We start from the raw sequence: 962 nt of genomic DNA on the forward strand, positions 1-962 counted from the left end.
TGGCAGTTTCTCAAAGAATAAAATATGATCTAACAATTCCACTCCTAGGTAGAGCTTCAAATTTAAGAACAGACTACAAAGAAGGAATAAACTTTCCACTTCTGAGGAATTAGCCACGGAAAATCTTACTAATAGCAGAATATTGTTAAGTACTAAAAACCTCATAAATCGCAGAACGCTGTCAAAGAATAGTGCCAGAAGATGTGCCCCTGAGTTGGAAGGTAGTCAAACTATGACCGAGGAAGAGGAGAACAACCTTCTCAAAGTAGAGTTGGCCATAATAAGAGAGACTGAGTACAGCTTTCACCACCTTCATTGAGAAGAAACAGCTGTAAGTATCTATTAATAATTGGAATTAGAAATGTGGGACGTGTGAATCTAGGAAAAGCAGAAGTTGTCAAAAATTAAATGGAACACAAAGAATGATATCCTGGGCATTAGTTATTTGAAATGCACTAGTGTTGGCCATTCTGAACCAGACAATCATATATGGCTTACGATGCTGGGAATGACAAATTCAAGAGAAATGGCATTACATTCACCATCAAAAAGGACAATTCAAGATCTATCTTGAAGTACAATGCTGCCTGTGACAGGATACTATCTGCACCCCAAAAGTCCAGTCTGTACAATTATTCAAATTGACACATTCATCACTAAAACTAGTGATGAAGAAATCGAAGGATTCTACTAATTTCTTACTCTGAAATTTATCATACAACCAAGATGCATTGATAATTATTGACAATTAGACTGCGAAAATTCAAAACAAAGAACAGTAGTTGGAAAATAGAGCCTTGGTGATAGACACGTAGCTGGAGATTGCACTAGAGAATTTCATTTCTATATGATTTCGCTTTTGTATAAAAACCAGTAACTTTTACCGCAAATACTGTATTTTCAACATCGCAGTGATCATACACATGGACTTCTCCAGATGGAATATTCAGAAATCAAATTGA

This window comes from Echinops telfairi, unplaced genomic scaffold (assembly GCF_000313985.2).
Source record: "Echinops telfairi isolate 266 unplaced genomic scaffold, ASM31398v2 ScPeMD7_7465;HRSCAF=8503, whole genome shotgun sequence".
NCBI classification, from domain to species: domain Eukaryota; kingdom Metazoa; phylum Chordata; class Mammalia; order Afrosoricida; family Tenrecidae; genus Echinops; species Echinops telfairi.